The sequence below is a fragment of the Podarcis bocagei genome (assembly GCF_964188305.1).
Source record: "Podarcis bocagei genome assembly, chromosome: 6".
Lineage (NCBI taxonomy): Eukaryota > Metazoa > Chordata > Lepidosauria > Squamata > Lacertidae > Podarcis > Podarcis bocagei.
Genome location: NC_138130.1, coordinates 16824286 through 16830285, shown reverse-complemented (window position 1 = coordinate 16830285; position 6000 = coordinate 16824286).

Genomic DNA, 6000 nt, shown 5'->3' with positions numbered 1-6000 from the left:
TGTTTTAATGTTGTATTTTAATCTTGTTTTTAAGTTGTATTCATTCAACTTGTTTTTATTATTGCTTGTTAGCCACTGGGGAGGGTGGGGTATAAATAAAATTTATTATTATTATTATTATTATTATTATTAGCAATTTTACATAATACAAGACTTGTTCTGTGCCCAAAAAGTGCCCGGCAGCACTGTGGCCCATAGATTGCAACAAAATACTGGGCAAGGTTTTGCCCAGCATCTTGTTTGTGTGGTGGGCTCATGGGAAAAAGCTGTCCCATGAGCCTTTGCAAAGGGGAGGAGAGAGCCCAGTGCTTTTTTCTCTGGGGGTACTCCAGGGTATGCAGTACCAGCACTTTTTTTTCTAGAAGAGAAGCACTGGAAAAACCTATATAAGACTGCTTCCCCCAGAGCTAGCCATTTTGCCTTAAGAGCTTCCCATCTGTCCACCAAGGGTGCCACCTGCAGGGGGCCCTGGGGGCTCAGGCATCCACATTTCCCCCCCCCCCCGTTAGTGCCCGGCCTCCCCCTCCCACCACCGTCACTTTGCCTGAAAAATGCCATGCTGGTGAAGCCCCAGACACCTGCCATCTTAATTTGCTCAAAGGGCTAAATTTGTATCTCTACATATAAATTAGCATATGCATTGGGGGGGGGGGACTGGCCTGTGCTTTGAGACTTTTGAGTACCCAGCAAGGTCCCTGGCTGCATCCATGTGGGATCGCATGACTGGGAATTCATGGGAATGATGCAGCTGGGATTCATCCCTTGAAAAGCAGCTTCCATGGGATCAAAGATGAAGGGAAGAGGGATGAGAAACTGTTTTTTTGTTGCTGTAAAAAGTTACCGTATTTTTCGCCCCATAAGACGCACCGGCCCATAAGACGCACCTAGATTTTAGGGGGGGAAATAAAGGAAAAAAAAATTATTTCCCCCCCAGGTGCTCTGCGCTAATCCAGAAGCTTGGGGCAAGCTGAGGTCAGCGCCCCAAGCTTCTGCGTGCCGGCAAGCAGTCCGCTGCCGCCCCAAGCCTCGCACACCCAGCGGGACCTCCTGCCGGGTGCGGGAGGCTTGGGGCGGCAGCGGACTGCTTGCGCGCACCGAGAAGCTTGGGGCGGGCTGAGCTCAGCTGGCCCCAAGCTTCTCGGTGCGTGCAAGCAGTCCGCTGCCGCCCCAAGCCTCGCGCACCCGGTGGGACCTCCTGCCGGGTGCGCGAGGCTTGCAGACACTCGCCCGAAGCAGGGGGAGCCCTCCAGAGGGCTCCCCGTGCTTCGGGCGACAGGCTGCCGCCCCAAGCCTCGCGCACCCGGTCGGACCTCCTGCCGGGCGCGCGAGGCTTGCAGGCATTCGCCCCATAAGACGCACCCCGATTTCCCCTTCATTTTTGGAGGGGAAAAAGTGCGTCTTATGGGGCGAAAAATACGGTAGGTGCTGGTACTCATATCCTGATAAATTCTAAAATGCCTTTCTGAACCTGCACCTCTTCCTGTGCCCATTCCCATCTTTACTGATTTTGCGATTAACTTTTAATCAAAAAGTTGATAGTTCATATTTCTATTACATATTTTTTATTCTTATTAATATTTCTCTCTCTCTCTGCCCCTCCCTCCCTTTTTCCATATGTGTGTATACTATGAAGATACTAAGAAAACTTTTATATAGAGAATGGTGTGGCATGGAAGCCAAAATTACTGTGTATTGTTTCTGAAGCATCCACATAACTAGTATGAAATTGGATCTCTTTCTCCTCAAAATAGTTTCAGAGGGGAAGTTCACAAGGTGGATGGTAACACATCGCCTGCTCCATAATCAATATGACTAGGAACATACTTTAAAAAGTGCTGGATTGTATTCCACAGAACATAGAGGTGAAAATATTGGAAGGGTATCAGGCAATGGCTGTGAGCCACATAATAGAAAATATCAAATTAGCCAAATGCTGGTCTTGCTTGGGGCCCCATACAAGAAAATAAGTGGATTCTGTGTAGTAAGTTAAGGTTATTTTGCAATCATATGGGTAAAACATTACTGCCTCTGTTCCACTCAAGTTGGGCTGTCGCAGAAGGCCTCAGTTTCAATCCCTGGAATCTTCAGGTATGGCTGAAAGAGAAGTCTGTATAATCTTGGAGTATCACTGCCAGTCATTGTAGACAAGACTGAGCTAAGTGGATGAATGGTCTAACTCAGTATAAATAGAATCCCATGTTCCTAAATTGCTGCAGTTTGCATGTCCATCTCTGGTCCGCATGAGAAATCAGGCAAGCAAATGTGATTCACTCACATCACTGAGGCTGTTTTTATGTCAGCAAACAGTAACATAACTAACTACTTGTCTGTATTGTTTGACACTTCTTTTACACTGAAATGAATGCAAGTTACATAAATAAGTCAGTTGCACAACTCATATAACTTTCATTCAGTAACAGCCAGAGAGGTAAATAATGCAGTATTTGGCAGAAACTGAACTGCAGTGGAATGGAAACAGCATTGAATACTGATCATGAAGGAAATCTAAGCCTTCATACACCCCTACACTTAAGCACTTTCTGGTCATGCGTTCAAAAGACCTTTCCCAATTATGCCGTCTTTTGAATCAACCTGCCAATTCTCCATTTAGACTTGATGAGCATTTCTTTTTTATCTGGAAGTACCTTTGGTAAATAGCAATTCTTCTTTTAGATGGTGGGATGTGTGGGTGGTGACTTCTATTGTGAGGTGATTACATTAATCAAGCCTTTGGGGAGTCTGAAGTGAATTTGGAACTCTGCAATGCTTCCTAACACATAGTACCATATATATTTTATAGCACTAATATTCCCCCCCGACATGTAAAGAGAAGGAGCAGAAGAGCTCTAATGAAGAAATATTACAAGCTGACTCAAACAGACTCCGCCATTTTGTAAGCTGAGTTCAGTTGATGCCAGCACTTTTATTTTTGTCTGCAGGGTGTGAAAACACTCAGGCCATTCAGTTCAGAGTATTAGTGAAGTCTGTGTGAGAAGGAGAGTTTGGAAAGTGTGTGGCAGGGAAGGAAGGTAGAGCTGTGTGTCAGTGGATGAGGGATTCCAATTGAAGCCATGCCTTGCATTGCAGCTTTGAAACATTCAGCCCGCCATCTTGATGTCATGGAATTCTACTCAGTATTGATCCAGAGTAGATTCCAATGTATAGTTGGCAGAGCAAAAACTTGAACATGTTGCAGGATTCCCCCAAAAAATGATCAGAGGGGGAAACTATTCCATTGTGTTGAGGAAGAATCCTTGCTCTGACAGAATGATCCGCTTAAGGGCACACTGAATACAACACAGCATTAAAAAGTGTACCTGCAACCTACTCCCACCCCAAACTTCCTCATCCACCTTCAAAAATCATCAGGACATAAACCATGAGGCAACCTAAGAAGATGTGAGACTTCTCTGCAAAGTTTTGTTTTTCTTAAGGGCTCTCTTTTGGCAAGGATTGAGCCCAAACCAGAAACCCTTTGTGCGAAATATTCATGCAAATAGGGAAATTCCCACTCCCTAGCAATATTGGGGAAGAGGAGCACTATGAATAGAGACAAGTTTTTCACCTATTCTGAATGACGGAAAGAAAGTACTGTCTTCACTCTGAAAAGGCTTTGTTACTTTGGCCCCAATTAAGCATAGCCAAACATCACGCACTAATAAAACAGAATTTGAGTGAGTGAATGTTTCAATGGATGAACAACATTTGTCCCTGTTCATAGTGCTTGCCAAAGCTGAATGAACACCTCTGCCCAATTTAATCCTTCTCTAGCCTAGCACAAAGCAGGGTTGGGCTACTCTGCCAGGATATACTGTAGTGATAATCTGCAGTTTTAAATGTCCAGACAGAGTTTAATTTTTGAAAAGCAGAAAGAGTCTGGAACACTAAACATCACAAAAAAATCTATTGATTTTGTGACTGGTGTGCCTTCTTCTGCCCCAGCAAAATTTAATGAACTAGAATTAAAAGGGGAGGGGGGAGTCCCATGACTTTTTCAAACAAAAACTGATCCAGGGAAGAAGGCCTCTGACACAAGGCACATGGGTTGTTTTGAGACTTCTTATTATCCTGAGACAGCATCTTAAAAAGCAGAGACATCACCTTGCCAACAAAGGTCCGTATAGTAAAAGCTATGGTTTTCCCAGTAGTGATATATGGAAGTGAGAGCTGGACCATAAAGAAGGCTGATCGCCGAAGAATTGATGCTTTTGAATTATGGTGCTGGAGGAGACTCTTGAGAGTCCCATGGACTGCAAGAAGATCAAACCTATCCATTCTGAAGGAAATCAGCCCTGAGTGCTCACTGGAAGGACAGATCCTGAAGCTGAGACTCCAATACTTTGGCCACCTCATGAGAAGAGAAGACTCCCTGGAAAAGACCCTGATGTTGGGAAAAATGGAGGGCACAAGGAGAAGGGGACGACAGAGGACAAGATGGTTGGATAGTGTTCTCGAAGCTACCAGCATGAGTTTGACTGAACTGCGGGAGGCAGTGGAAGACAGGAGTGCCTGGCGTGCTCTGGTCCATGGGGTCACGAAGAGTTGGACATGACTAAATGACTAAACAACAACAACAAATTATCCTGAGAAGCATTGGAATTTAGCTTGGAGTGGGAAAATATTACCCCAACCATTTGTGTGTGTTTTTTTCCAAGAGTCTGGGTTTAGCTGTGATTTTGCAAAGATTTCCAGCTTGGTCACTTCAGTCCCCCATTTGTGCCATCCCTAAAACACACTCCACAGCAAGAGCTAAATGTCAGCATTAACTAAAGTCCCATTTCCCCCATAATTGTAAGCAATCAGCTGTGCTTCACACTAACCGTCTTTCTGACATGCAAATCAACAGCAAACTGCCTTTCTTCTCCAGTTTCTGTGTTCAGGTAAGTTCACTACAAATCTACATGACTTTTATTTCTGCAGCAATGTCTAGAACTCAGAATTCTTTAAAATCTGACCTTTCGGTGCTAAAACACCAGCTTACCTCCACGGGCTTTTCTAAAACCAAGACTCTATATGCTTTTATTCCCCTAACTGGGGTTTAAAATGCCAAGACCTTGGCTATTAGTTATATACCTTGAAGACTTTTTTAAAAAACACAAAAAACAGTTTTTTACTCAATATTCAAACTAAAGGTTAGGAAAGCAGAGAGGTATAGGCATTCCACTAACTGGATCCTCTTTTTCATACACACTTGCAATCTGGCACAAGGATTTATTCCTCTCTCTTGAGTAATCAGCAGCATGTTACAGTGGTACCTTGGGTTACATATGCTTCAGGTTACATATGCTTCAGGTTATAGACTCCGCTAACCCAGAAATAGTGCTTCAGGTTAAGAACTTTGCTTCAGGATGAGAACAGAAATTGCACGGCAGCAGCGGGAGGCCCCATTAGCTAAAGTGGTGCTTCAGATTAAGAACAGTTTCAGGTTAAGAACGGACCTCCTGAATGAATTAAGTACATAACCAGAGGTACCACTGTATATTCTCTGTTATATTCATCTGTGTTCTTTTGCTTTCTCTCTCTCTCTTTTTATTAAATATTTATTGGGTTTTATAACAAATAAAGATGCAAATCTCATTCATCAAAATATATACAAATGTTCTCCCTCTCCTCCTTCGTACTTCCCTCAACTCCCACCCTACTGAGTTATTTGGTTTTGTTTATTGTGTCCTGCTTTGTATCAAACTAAAGTCCCCTATCATTCTCTAAAATGTCTGTTACTATAATAAAGTTGTGAACGTTTATTCAAACCCTGCCAGTGAGTCCAGTCCATTTTGTTGTTTCTGCAAATAAACTGTAAATGCTTCCCAAACCCTTTTGAAGTCCTTTTTGTCCTTCTCTCTTAAATTATCTGTTACCTTAGCCAATTCTGCATAGTTCATCAATTTTTCTTGTCGTTCTTTTGATCGTATTTCTTCCATCTTCCAGTATTGTGCAATCAAGATTCTTGCCGCTGTTGTAGCATACATAAATAATGTCCATTTTCTCAAATCAGTTCTT